General features: G+C 43.6%; 1 long non-coding RNA gene across 1 annotated transcript; it reads right to left on the bottom strand.

Moving 5' to 3' along the window:
• Window positions 1-606: 606 nt before the first annotated feature.
• LOC109493316 lies at window positions 607-1,712 on the bottom strand. Its single transcript, XR_002147491.3, has 3 exons — window positions 1,606-1,712; window positions 1,441-1,500; window positions 607-756 (listed from the first exon to the last, which is right to left on the bottom strand). It is a non-coding gene; the product is annotated as an uncharacterized LOC109493316 (long non-coding RNA).
• Between the last annotated feature and the right edge of the window lie 12,415 nt (window positions 1,713-14,127).

The following is a 14,127-nucleotide window of genomic DNA, read 5'->3' as shown; positions in this document are numbered from 1 at the left end:
AGTTCTAGAAGATTAATTCACATACAAAGTTTCCCCTGGACCCTGTCGGCCCCTGGTCCTGTCTTTGTATCTCAGGTCACTTATTTTCTTGGCTTCGAACACCCTTATCTGTCCTTCCCAATCTACCCCCAGGCCCCCATGCGGGCACCGCGGCCCCTCAAGACCACGCTAATTCTTTCTGTTCCAACCAGTGGTGGCCTTAGAGCCTCTGCAGCAATCAAAATCGATGGGACACGCACATACACGTATGCACCTACACACATGCAGAAACATACAACACATACACACACACACACACACACATATATATATATATATATATATATACTGTATATACATGAAAGACTAATAGAAATATACAACTCTATATTGTATCATACCTCTCTGATAAGCTTGGAAGCAAGTTGAGATCAGGGACGATTTCTCAGACGTTGGTATATATTCGTGTCATGAATTGACATATTTCTTTTTTTTTAATTTTTTAAATGTTTATTTGTTTTTCGCGCGCGCGAGAGAGAGACAGAGTGTGAGCAGGAGAGGGGCTGAGAGAGAGGGAGACACAGGATCCGAAGCAGGCTCCAGGCTCTGAGGTGTCAGCACACAGCCCGACATGGGGCTCGAACCCACGAACCATGAAATCATGACCTGAGCCATAGTCAGACGCTTAACTGAGTGAACCACCCAGGCGCCCCATGACTTGACGTATTTCTAACGCATATTTCCTCTTCAATGTTCCAAGGAGAAAACCTTCACCTCCTGTACGAAACAAGAAATATCAGATAAGAAAGAAGAGAAAATAGAATTTCTGGAATTTCCTACTTAAAAATACTGGGACAGTTTCAACAACACACACGATCTCATACAACCTCAGTTGTTTCTAAACGAGATGATTTTCCAAACATATTACCAAATGGTAATCTGGAGTTTGAACTTTAGTCTTGAACCCAATAGAACCGAGCTTGCCGGAAGGAGGAATGTGAGTCCTTTGGGGACGGGGGTGGGAAGGGAGAGCACTGGTGAAAATTATTGCCACTTTTATTTTTAAGAAAGGAGGACATCTGCTCGAATGGCCTGAAGTATGCAAGCAATGAAGTGGGAACAGTGTTATTGGTGCTGTGTGTTTGCCAGGCAGCTGCTATATCCGCCAAGGAAGACATGCTGGAAAGCGTGGTCTAGCCACGTGTCAGAGCCTCACGTGCCCACCACGTGAGCTCTGCAGCTCCTCCCGCAACTTTCTGGAATCACTCCTTCGGCCTGGGGGTGAGTTGTGGTTTATAAGCCACACTGCTGTTCCTCAGGAAGGGTGTATCTACACCATGGGGCAGGGACTTTGGTGGTGTTTTCTCTTGTTGGTTCATAGAACGTGCCAGCATTTGTTGGGCCAAAAAGTAGTGGGCAAAGCACAGAAGCAAGAGTTTTAGAAATGGCCTCTGATCTTACCTCTGTCGCTGCGTGTCCCTGGGCAGATTGATCAACTTCTCTGGGCTTCAGTTTTCCTTCCTGTAAAACACGGAGATTAAAGATTAAACTTGACTCGTAACTTAAAAAAGAATTTCTCCCTAATCGGTGGAATTCTTCCTTAAAGTACAAGCATAAATAGAAAACCTTTGTTTATGTAGCACACCAAAACAAGGCTGCTGGAATTGTAGGCCGTACCTCGGGTTCACTCTGTTTGCTCCTTTACCCTTGAGGAGGCCCATGAGGTACTCAAGGGTTTAGGAGAGTTTGAGAACCTGTGAAATGTGCATAATCATATCTGCATAGCATTCGCCTCTGGGGCCCCAATGGTTCATATTTGCCATAATCCTGAGAGGTAGGTGGCTGGGCCGGGGCTGTTCTACCTGTTCCACAGGTGAGGAGAGGGAAGCTTGGAGTTGATGGTGACCCAACCAGTTTGCACACAGCTACCTGGTAGGTTTTTTTTTGCTGGAATCAAGATCTAGATTTTGTCAAATCTTATGATTCTAAAATCTAGCATGTGCCTATGAAACAAGAAACTATCCATGGCTGAGATAAAACATTGGAAACACTGTAAGTGTCTTGTGTTTTTCCAGATCATTATGGGTGGGAACCATGTGGCCACAATGAGCAGCCCCCTGGGCTCATTAGGGTGAGAAAGGAAGCCCAGTAGATGGTTATAAATGGCTGAGATGACCTTGAGGGATCGTCTGTAGCTTAGAAATGGGCCAACTGTTTGGATATGGCTGCTAATTTTGTGTACTACACGTGTTGTCCTTTCGTACATTAGTGGTCTGGCCTTCAACTGCCTCCTTTCCATGAGTTCTCCACCTGCCTTCTTTACACCTCCTCATGCTTTGGGACCTTGGTGAGACCCTTCTGGATTATTCTCTACCCTCCCCAGTCCATGGAGGCCTCCTTTCACTTTGTGGAGTCTCTGTGACTCTGCAAGTCTCTACTCCTTTTGCACTTGCCATGCGTTGCCTTACTTTTGAGAGTGAGAGAGAGCTAGGGGAGAAGCAGAGAGAGAGAGAGAGAGAGAGAGAGAGAGAGAGAGAATCTTAAGCAGGCCTGCACTATCAGTGCAGAGCATGATGTGGAACTTGATCTCATGAACTGTGAGATCATGACCTGAGCTGAGATCAAGAGTTAGATGCTTAACCGACTGAGATACCCAGGTGCCTCTCATTTATTGACTTCTTAGTGAATTCACACCTCATTTTCCCACCCCAACTATGGGCCCCATGGGTACAAAGTAAGATCTTTGAGGACCCAACTGTCACTTGTGCAGTGCCTTCTGGAGTAAAACAGTCACAGTCCCATTTGGTCCTCATCAGGGATGGTCAGGATCGGGACCACTGACCTCACTTGCAGAAGATGATCTGAGGCCCTGTTGGCTCGTGCCTTTAGTCATCTTTGCGACACTGAGCTGAGCATACTGTGTGACGCAAAAATGACATCTCATGGGAAAATAATATGGCTTTTGTTTAATAAAAACACAAAAGATACTCAGAAGCCCCAGTGCCCCGTCAGTCATTCAGGTCTCATCCTAACTGGAAGCACAGAAAGAGGCAGACGGTGGCAGCGGTTGGGGAAGCAGGTGTGAGGCTGGAAAGCCCGAGTCACAGGCGGAGCTTGGGCAGACAGGACCGCCCTGCATAGAACCTCCTTCCTCTCCCACCTCTACCCTTCCCCCTGTGATTCCACGATGTGGTACCTTCTCAGAACAGCTCCCTTCTGACTAAATCCTACCCCTCCCATTAAAAGCATATTTAAACCTCCCTTTCTGAAAACAGGCAAATATACAAACTTTACTGATGGGACTTTCCCTTCAAGCTGAAGGCAGATCTCCTGCCCCTACCGTGTTTCTCCCACTGGGCTATAGCATTCCGTGCTTTACCTTTCAAGGACGCCTGGGCAAATATCATCAACATTTCTACTTTATATCCTAGAAACCTGAGTCTCAGAGAGGTTGAACAAATTGTCCAAGGTCACATGCTTATGGCAGTTTCAGGGTCAAGACGCAAACCTAGGTGGGTCTTATTCTAAACTCAGGCTCTTCTCTAAATCCCAGGGCTGCATTTATGCCAGATGCCGATGACCCCTCATAGGCTTCGCTCTAACCAGTCATGCTCTAGATCCCAGGTCAAACTAGCCAATTTCATACCTGTTTTTAGAGACAGATTTTCCTAGTTGGCCCCATCTTTTCCTGAGTAACTTCTACCAAATCATTGTGGCTCCTCCCCTCGGAGAGTAACATAACTACATAGTAGAGCATAGCTCATATCTCCAAATTCTCTAGATTCAAAGTCTGAGAACTTGGATTCTAGCAGGTTTTAGGGCAGTTCAGGATCATTTACAGCTAGAATAGAAAAGGATGATGGAGATCTGGGCTTCCTCATTGTTTAAGTTGCAGATTTTTTTTTTTAGTTTATTTATTTATTTTGAGAGAGAGAGAGAGAGAGAGAAAACACATGAGTCGGGGAGGGGCAGAGAGGGAGGGAGAAAGAATCCTAAGCAGGTTCTGCACTGTGATCCTGAAGCCCAACTCGGGGCTGGATCCCACAAAGTGTGAGATGATGACCTAAGCTGAAACCAAGAGCCAGACACTTAACTGACTGAGTCACCCAAGTCACCCAGGTGCCCCAGGTTTCAGATCTTTGTTACAGGGAAGGAAAGAGACTTGGCCCAGGTCACACACACATGAACCAGCGGAGAGTCATGGCCAAAACTCAAGCCTCCCCATTGTCTGCACTGCTCAGACTGCCCTTTGGAAAGTTAACTGAAAAGAGAAAGGCCAGTTTTCAGGAGCCCTGTGGCTTGGCTGGGAATGCAAATAGCTTCAGAGAGGAAATGAAGACTAGTCTATGTTTGAGACACAAGTCCCAAAGGGAAGTTCAAGTCCCGAAGCTGGAGTTTCTTAAGATCTTCAAATTCACAGAGCAGGCCCAGTCATGTGGTGTCTATGACCTTGGGGTAACAATTCATAAATGTGAACTTGACCAAGGCACTTTATGCCATCTGCCTCTAGGGAGCTCAACACACAAGGGAAAGCTCCAAGTGAAGCCACTGGGCCTTCTGGGCCCAGTCCCCGCACCTTGAAATCTTTGTGTGTGGGACCTCAGATGCCAAAGTAGAGAGGGATAAGGGCCTTTGGTCCTGAGAGCTGGTGCTCATGACACATTCCCGCGACACATGGTCCGTGACTAATTTGGCAACGCACATGAAAGGGGCTAATTTTGCAACATTTGATTTCTTGTGTGCTTAGTGTCTTCTGAATGGTCAGCCATTTCACTTCATGTGACCGTGTTGCATAAGGAACATCTGGCTGGGCACATACACTCACTTTTCCACATGGAGACCAGGCGGCCCCGCATCCTGCTGGGGCGCCTGTCCTGCCACGCACTGAGGGGTTGCTTGGGCACACAGTGAATGTGTCAGGAACAAGACATTCCCCTGTCTAGCAAGGATGGGGAAAGTACCTGTGTTGTGAACTTGGAGGACTGTAAACAAAAATTTATTTATTCGTCTAAAAACATGTGTACGTACCCTGCTTCACACAGAGTGAGGGACGAGGCACGTGTGCGCCCTGCCTTCTTGGCACTTGTAACTTTGCAGGGAGACTAGGAAAAGCTTGATTCTGGCCTTGTATTTTGAGCATGTGCAACACCAGCTGGCCGGTCAGAACTATCTGTCCTCAAGGTCACTGGCCCTTTAGCCTCTTGTGCTCTCAGACCTTGAAGTCTTGATTTTTCCGCATGACTACTGTACTCAGAATTCTCTTGAGCTTCTCCACATTGCACTGGTGCCTCCTTGCTAGAAAAGTTACCTCCTTTGAAAATCAAAGGTAACAGCCTACCTGCTTTTTTTTTTTTTAAGTAAATTTTATGGAGGTATAACAAAGTGAACAAATCATAAATGTACAATCCGAGGGGGTTTTGCATTGTAAAAACACCCATGAAACTGACCCCAAACTAAGACACTATTTCCAGAACCCCTGGAGCCCCTCATTCTCCTTCCCTGATGCAAATATGCTCCCCACCAGGGTACTGTTTTTTCAAGTCCCTTGTATGCCAGGACACATGGGGATGTCTCTAAAGTGACTTTGACACTTTTAATCTCCCTTCAGCAGAGAGAAAAGACTTCGGCTCAGGCTGTCAGCAAGTTCAGCTACGGTTAAGTAACTAGCTCCCTCCATCCTTCCTTCCTTGCTTCCTTCCTTCCTTCCTTCCTTTTTCTCTCCCCCCCTTCCTTCTTTTCATGTTGCTAATGGCAGTAATGAAATATAATTTTCATACCATAAAATCCACCCTTTTAAAGTGTGCACATCTATGTCTTTTAGATGAGACTGAATGCATTCAGTGTGGTAAAGCTGTAGACCTTTTTTAGGATACTCACAGAGTTCTGCGACCATCCACTATCTTTTTTTTTTCATGTGTTATTATTTATTTTTAAAAGTGTGAGAGACAGAGCACACGTGGGGAAGGGGCAGGGAGAGAGAGAGAGAGAGAGGGAGACATAGAATCCAAAGCAGGCTCCTGGCTCTGAGCTGTCAGCACAGAGCCCGATGTGGGGCTCAAACTCACTACCCATGAGATCATGAGCTGAGCCCAAGTTGGATTAACCGACTTAGCCACCCAAGCACCCCGACCACTCACTATATTATTCTAGAACACTTTTATCATCCCCCAAAGAAAGCCAGTACTCCTCAGCAGTCACCTCATATTCCCACCTTCCTCATTCATGGGCAACCACTAATCTACTTTCTGTGTTTATGAATTTGCATATTCTGGACATTTCACATAAGTGGAACCATACATGTGACTTTTATAGTAGGCTCCTTTCACTTGACATAGTGCTTCAAAGTTCATCCATGTGACAATATGTATAGGTGCTTCATTTCTTTTTATGACTGGATAATATTCCATTGTTATGGATATGCAATATTTTGTTTATCAATTTGTCAGTTGATGGACATTTGGATTGTTTCCGGATTTTGGATATCATGCATAATGCTGCTATAAACACTCATGGGCAGGTTTTTGTGTCGACGTGTGTTTTTAACTCTCTGGGGCATTAATAGATCATATCATAATTTTACGTTTAACATTTTGCAGAACTGCCAGTTTTTTTTTTTAATTTTTTTTTCAACGTTTATTTATTTTTTTTGGGACAGAGAGAGACAGAGCATGAACGGGGGAGGGGCAGAGAGAGAGGGAGACACAGAATCGGAAACAGGCTCCAGGCTCCGAGCCATCAGCCCAGAGCCCGACGCGGCGCTCGAACTCCCGGACCGCGAGATCGTGACCTGGCTGAAGTCGGACGCTTAACCGACTGCGCCACCCAGGCGCCCCCTGCCAGTTTTTTTTAAAAGGGGCTGCATCATTTCACAATCAAACTGGCAATGTAGAAGAGTTCCAGTATTTCCACATCTTTATCAATGTTTGTTATTATTCGTTTTTTTTTTTTTTTAATTTTATAGTAGGCATGAGGTGGTAACTCATTGTGTCTTGCATTTCTTTAAGGACTAATGATTATAAATGTCTTTTCAGGTGTTAATTAGCCACTTATACTTTATTTATTTATTTATTTATTTAATGTTTATTTATTTTTGAGACAGAGAGAGAGAGAGAGCGTGAGCAGGGGAGGGGCAGAGAGAGAGGGAGACACCGAATCCGAAGCAGGCTCCGGGCTCTGAGCTGTCAGCACAGAGCCCAACGCGGGGCTCGAACCCACAGACCACGAGATCATAAACTGAGCCAAAGTCTCAGCAGTGCCCCTGACACTTATACTTTAGACGATGTGTACAGAAGTGTCTATTTAAGTTGTTTAGCTGTTTTTTAATGGGTTATTCTCTTTTTCTTTTTGAACTGTAAAAGCTTTTTATATATTTTGGATTGTAGACCCATAAGAGATATATGATTTGCAATTATTTTCTCCCAACCTTTAGACTGCTTTTCCTTTTTTACATTGGGTCTTTTGAAGCACAAATGTTTTTAGTTTTGAAAAAATTCAATTTATTTTTTCTTTTGTTGCTTGTGCTTTTGGTGTCATATCCAAGGAACATTACCTGATCAAAAAACTCTGAAATTGATTCCTATGTTTCCTTCTATGGGTTTTTATATTTTAACTCTTAAATTTAGGTCTGTGATGCCTTTTGAGTTAATTTTCGTGTATGGTGTACAGTGGGAGTCCAACTTCACTACATTGCATGTAGAGATTCAGTTGTCCCAGCACCATTTGTCATAAAGACTGTTCTTTTCCCAGTGAATTGTATTGGCACTATTCTCAAAAATCGATTGACTATAAATGCAAGAATATATTTCTTGACTCTCAATTCTATTTCTTTGATCTATATGTCCATTCTGTAAGTCTATGTATATGTCTATCCAATATGACAAGTCTTGGATTACTGGTGCTTTGGAGTGAGTTTTGAAATCAAGGGTGTGATTCCTCTAACTTTGTTCTTTTTTTTTTTTCTTTAAGATTATCTTGGTTATTCTAGGTACTTTGCATTTTCACATAAATTTTAGGATTAGTTTGTCAATTTCTGCCAAAAAAAAAAAAAGGCAACTGGTATTTTGATAGAGATTGTGTTAAATTTCTAGCTCACTTGGGGCCCTTGGGTGGCTCAGTCAAACATCCAACTTCAGCTCAGGTCATGATCTCGCAGTTCATGAATTCAAACCCCGCCTTGGGCTCTGGGCTGACAGCTCAAAGCCTGGAGCCTGCTTTGGATTCTGTGTCTCCCTCTCTTCTGACCCTCTCCCAGTTGCATTCTGTCTCTCTCTCTCTCTCTCTCTCTCTCTCTCTCTCTCTCTCAAAAATTAACATTAGGAGCACCTTGGTGGCTCAGTGGGTTGAGCGTCCGACTTCAGCTCAGGTCATGATCTCATGGTTCGTGAGTTCAAGCCCCACATCAGGCTCTGTGCTGACAGCTCAGAGCCTGGAGCCTGCTTTGGATTCTGTGTCTTCCTCTCTCTCTCCCTCTCCCCTGCTCTCACTTTGTCTCTCTCTCTGTCTCTCTCTTGAAAATGAATAAACATTTAAAAAATTTTAAAAAATAAACGTTAAAAAATATTTAAAAAAAGATCTGTAGCTCACTTTGTTGACCACTGCTATCTTACCAATATGAATAGTTCCAATCCATGAACATGGGATGTTCCACTTATTTAGGTCTTTAATTTCTTTCAGCGCTGGTTTGTACTTTTTGGTGTATACATCTTGTACTTCCTTTGTTATACTTATTCTGAACTGTTTTAGCCTGTCTTCTTGAGCACCTGCCTCAGGTTCTTAGCTTTTCCTTCAGTGTCTAGTGCAAGAAGTGAAAGCCAGGCACTATTTTCCGTGCTACGAGTCTTTGTGGCTTCAAATGTTTAGTGCCCTCTCCTAAATTTAAACAGGGCATCCTTAGCAGTCCACAATTCTGTTCCATAGTCAATCTAGGTGAACAAACAACTGCCACTGTGACAGGTAACTGGCATGTCAAAGCTAGACTACTTTGGCCTGTCGTTTTAGAAGACTGGCAGCTTAACTTAGTGGACAAGATGGAAAGCTGTAAACATGGTTACGAAGCTCAGGCCCTACTTTGCTACGGCCTTGTTGGTTAACATATTTGTTCATATGATAATCCATTTGCCAAAAGTGTAAGTGTCCGCATGAAGGTTATTACTAATGCACCAAATTCAGCATGTCGAAATGCATGAAGTGAATGTCGGAGAATCGCATCCAAATACAGTATCTGAGAGTTCATCTTGTGGAATTTAAAAATTATCCTAGCTGTGTGAATAAGTGCACTCTCTTCATTATGTACTGCTAGGTCGTTCGATGTTTTTTTAATTTTTTTTTTTTACATTTATTTATTATTGAGAGACAGAGAGACACAGAGCATGAGCAGGGGAGGGGCCAAGAGATGGAGAGACACAGAATCTGAAGCAGGCTCCGGGCTCTGAGCTGTCAGCACAGAGCCCGACACGGGGCTCGAACTCACAAACCGCGAGATCATGACCTGAGCCAAAGTCGGACGCTCAACCGACTGAGCCACCCAGGTGCCCCCTATTCGATGTTTTTAACGAGCACCTCTTATGTACTAATCCTCTGTACTAGGTACCGAGGACACAAAGATGAAGAAGACAGAATTTGCCTTCAAGAGGTGTAAAATATAATAATTAAAAAAAGACATCTGCACAAAATTGTGATATGAGATATAAAACAATAGATAAAATGTAACCCGAAGGCAGAAGGCTGAGAGACTTATTTATATATTTTTTTTATTTTTAATTTTTTTTCAACGTTTTTTATTTATTTTTGGGACAGAGAGAGACAGAGCATGAACGGGAGAGGGGCAGAGAGAGAGGGAGACACAGAATCGGAAACAGGCTCCAGGCTCCGAGCCATCAGCCCAGAGCCTGACGCGGGGCTCGAACTCCCGGACCGCGAGATCGTGACCTGGCTGAAGTCGGATGCTTAACCGACTGCACCACCCAGGCGCCCCGAGACTTATTTATATTAATGTGGCCAAAAAAGACGTCCTGGTAGTGGAGGCATTTGAATTGCATCTCGAAGAATGAGATGAATTTAGCCAACAGACCTGAGGTTAGGAGCGGAGAAGGCATCACCAACAGAAGAAGTGGATGAAGGAAGGAAGAGGCACAAGACCACAGTGTGTATTTTGCAAAGACATCAGAGTGACCCAGTGTGTGGCTGGAGCATAGGGTGAGGGATGGGACAGAAAGCAACTGGCCGCTCTCCAGAAAACATGCTGCACAGTAAGTTCACCCCAAAATGCACACTGATCCCAGGACTTCTGTGTGGTCAGGAATGTCTCCTTTAAATAAATTTGTAGTTAAAAGGCTGAGTCTCAGTAATCAGACATCTACCTAAAATCCTACCATATAATCTCACCGGTGGATGGGGTATTTTTCTGTCCAAGATATTAAATTATATTGTTTACTGCTAAAATTATGCACTTCCCAGCCTCCCTCATGGCTAGATGCAGCCCCATAACCAAGATTTGGATGATGATATGTAGGAGGAGGTATTGTGCGGGACTTCCAGAAAATCTTTTCAAAAGGAGGTGTTTGCTTTTCTTTTCTTTTTTTTTTTTTTTTTTCCCTGTTTCTTCCATTGCACAGCCTGGAATATGGATATTACAGCTGGAGCTCTTGCAGCCATCTTATGCCCTTAAGATGAAGGTCAGGCACTAGAGAGTGTGATGCAGAGGTTAGTAAGGGACCTGGGTGGTAATTAACTGTGGAGTCCTGAAATACCTTCCTTTCGGGTTTCTCTCTGAAAGAAAAATAAACTCCTTTCGTGTTTATGCCTTTAAAGCTTTTAAAGCTTTTCTGTTATGGGTAGCTGGACTTGATCCTACTTGATAATCGTGACGTAAGCAAGATTTAAGCCAGGTATTTCGATGTCAAAGTCCTCGAGTCCACCCACCACTCTGAGGAATTTTAACACGTGTGTGCATAACATTTTCTGTATGCAAACTGTGTTTTAATTTTTTTTCAACGTTTTTTATTTATTTTGGGACAGAGAGAGACAGAGCATGAATGGGGGAGGGGCAGAGAGAGAGGGAGACACAAAATCGGAAACAGGCTCCAGGCTCCGAGCCATCAGCCCAGAGCCTGACACGGGGCTCGAACTCACGGACCGCGAGATCGTGACCTGGCTGAAGTCGGACGCTTAACCGACTGCGCCACCCAGGCGCCCCTGTAAACTGTGTTTTAATAATTCACTGGATATGTAAGAAATCGACTCCTCTAAAGTTGGATAAAATATAGTGCTTTTAAAAAATCACAATCATAACCTTTTGAGGAAGTACTTATGTCTCTGGGTAAGAGGGTATATATGAGTATGTTTGGCTGAATATCTCTTGTAAAAACGGGATAAAATGTAAGGTGATACTTTCATGCAATCACATTAAAAAAAATACTGTCTAGGCAGTTAAATTCTAACTGCTGAGCCCAGTGGACTCACAATAAAGTTTATTTAACATGCACTATATTTTCTGTCTATAACAAAATCAAACATAAGGCATAAATCACACTAATGTCAAAATTATTAAAGAGCTTAGATCTTTTTCTTTTTCTTTTTTCAACGTTTATTTATTTTTGGGACAGAGAGAGACAGAGCATGAACGGGGGAGGGGCAGAGAGAGAGGGAGACACAGAATCGGAAACAGGCGCCGGCTCTGAGCCATCAGCCCAGAGCCTGACGTGGGGCTCGAACTCACGGACCGCGAGATCGTGACCTGGCTGAAGTCGGACGCTTGACCGATTGCGCCACCCAGGCGTCCCACTTAGATCTTTTTCTGAAGGTTGTTGACCTGGAGGAGTTTGGGTATAATCAGATAACCAGGTTGCCAACTTGAAAGTCACTTAATATTATGCCATGGCTTTGAGACCCACGTCACTGACACCAAAGACAGACAGACTTGAGCTCTGTTGGTCATTTGCTAGTTGGATGACTATAATGAATTAATAACAACAATGACATGGCTCCAAGATCACATCTCCCTCCATTTCCCCCCCAATGTTTTTGTCCTTAAACTATAAAAGCAATATATGAACTTTGTAAAACTTTGTTAAAAAAAAAAAAAAAAGCAAACATTAGCCATTGATACAGGGCTACTATTGAAGTGGATATTGAGCATGATCGGACAAAGTAGAAATTCTCTTAGGTACTTTTACTGAGAAGGGGGCGTGCCTATTTCATGATGTTTCAAAGGAAGGCCCTATGCTGTATAGTTTGGGGTTGGGGTGAAGTCACTTCAAGTGACCATTGTATGCTAATGGCACATGAAGTGTACTAATTGTGGTAGAATGAGTATTAGGCCAAGAGAATGGACACAGAACTCTCTGTTAAAAAGTTACAAAGCTACTAGGAATTTCTCCAAAGGATACAAAAATGCCATTTCGAAGGGGCGCACGCACCTCAATGTTTATAGCAACACTCTCAACAATAGCCAAATTATGGAAAGAGCCCAAATGTCCATCAATTGATGAATGGATAAAGAAGATGTGGTATATATATATATATATATATATATATATATATACACAATGGAATACTACTTGGTGATGAAAAAGAATGAAATCTTGCCATTTGCCACAACACGAGTGGAACCACAGGGTATTAATGCTAAGTGAAATAAGTTAGTCAGAGAAAGACAGATATCATGTGATTTCACTCATACGTAGAATTTGAGAAACTCAACAGATGAACATAGAGGAAGGGAAGGAAAAATAAGATAAACACAGAGAGACAGGCAAACCACAAGGGACTCTTAAATACAGAGAATAAACGGAAGGTTGCTGGAGGGAGTGGGTTAAATGGGCCATGGGCACGAAGGAGGGCACTTTTTGGGATGAGCACTGGGTGTCATATGTAAGAATCACTGGGTTCTACTCCGGAAGCCAAGACTACACTGTATGTTAACTAACTTGAAAATACATTTTTTTAAAAAAAAAGTTACAAAGCTGCGGCAGCACGCAGGTGTTCGCATAACCAGCATTCAAAGGACCACCATTCCCATTCATTTAGACATTTGCTTTATTCTATTTGTTTGAGCTTAGGTGGAAACACAGTGGTAAACAAGACACAGAGACGATTGGAGGGAAATCATTCCTGTCATGAAAATTCTTTACCAAGCATTTCGTTCCTAAAGATTGTGTTTTTTTTGCGAGTCCATACCTGACCACTGGCTTGCTATGGTTAATAGTAGGGATCCTAGAGCAGGAAGCAGGTATCTTAGCATTTTGTGTAGAGTAACAATGAATTGCTGAGATACAGACATATAAGAAAAAGTCCTCTGGACCTGGGAGAAAAGCTGGGTTAGTAAAGAGGGTCAGGGTTTGGGCCCAGACTCAGACTCCATGAGCTAAACGCTGCATGTTATATTCTACATTTATTTATTTTTGGGACAGAGAGAGACAGAGCATGAACGGGGGAGGGGCAGAGAGAGAGGGAGACACAGAATCGGAAACAGGCTCCAGGCTCTGAGCCATCAGCCCAGAGCCCGACGCAGGGCTTGAACCCACGGGCCGTGAGATCGTGACCTGGCTGAAGTCGGATGCTTAACCGACTGTGCCACCCAGGCGCCCCAGCATGCTATATTCTTAGCCTCCTCAGATTGTTCTACTTTGAACCAAATTGGGTAAATCCTATCGACCCTTCAGAGCAAGATCCTATAGAATAGAGAAAAAAACCCAGGGACGTATGATCCTTTAGAGAATGTGGACCCTGTGGCTCATTTTTGTCTGAGAATGTTACAGGTAACAAGGATATTGACTCAACTGGTTTGACCATCTCTGCCTGTTATCTATCGCTCTTTCATAATTTAATTTGAAATACAGTATTTAAAGACAACCAAACAATACACAGAGCTGGAATGGAGATTTTCCACAATGAGGGCTAAAAACAGAAAGTTGCATACAGGCACCGCCGTGTTTCTAAAGACCTGTCTTATTCTTAGCCTCACAGAAGTATTTAGATGAAAGTGGCAGGGGGAGGAATGAAATGTGCATTCTGGAGGTTTAGACACAAAGGAACCTCCCAGGAAGATATACTGAGGACTCTGGTAAGTTCCATTGTTGTCCTCCCTGGCAACCGGGAGCTTTGGACTCTCCCATCATGAGTGAGTGTGAAAGGACGCTTCCCCACCCG

Source organism: Felis catus, chromosome D3 (assembly GCF_018350175.1).
Source record: "Felis catus isolate Fca126 chromosome D3, F.catus_Fca126_mat1.0, whole genome shotgun sequence".
Classification (NCBI taxonomy): domain Eukaryota; kingdom Metazoa; phylum Chordata; class Mammalia; order Carnivora; family Felidae; genus Felis; species Felis catus.
This window is presented reverse-complemented; position numbering and strand designations above follow the sequence as displayed.